Below are 546 nucleotides of genomic sequence, written 5' to 3'. Positions count from 1 at the left end.
CCGAGTGGCGAGCGCGCAGGCGTGTGGTCCGGAATCCGACGGCCGAGGGATCGAATCCCAGCCGCAGAACTTTTTAATCAGCCGACATTGGGAGGTGGACTTGACCGCCAACTCAGCTGCCCGCCGCCCCTCCCCCACCCTAAAAATTAAAATGTTCGTGGCGACCGGGACTCGACCCCGGGACCGCTGGTGTCTTGTGCACCACGCCCCCGAGCGATCGCCACTGGCCTGTCAGTTCGACTTGTCAGCGGAGAGTCCAGAACCCGATCCTGCTTTACAAGTCTTGGTCTGCCGGGTTGCACGCGTTCAGGTCGGGTCAAGTCCACCTCCCCATGTCTGCTGGTTAAAAAGTTCTGCGGCTGGGATTCGATCCCTGGGCCGACGGTTTCCGGACCACAAGCCAGCTCGCTCCCCACTCGCCTGTCAGTTCGACTTGTCAGCGGAGAGTCCAGAACCCGATCCTGCTTTACAAGTCTTGGTCTGCCGGGTTGCACGCGTTCAGGTCGGGTCAAGTCCACCTCCTCGACGCGCTGCAGCCCGGGTCGA

Source organism: Frankliniella occidentalis, unplaced genomic scaffold, assembly GCF_000697945.3.
Source record: "Frankliniella occidentalis isolate FOCC.00 unplaced genomic scaffold, Focc_3.1 Scaffold4, whole genome shotgun sequence".
Lineage (NCBI taxonomy): Eukaryota > Metazoa > Arthropoda > Insecta > Thysanoptera > Thripidae > Frankliniella > Frankliniella occidentalis.
This window is presented reverse-complemented; position numbering follows the sequence as displayed.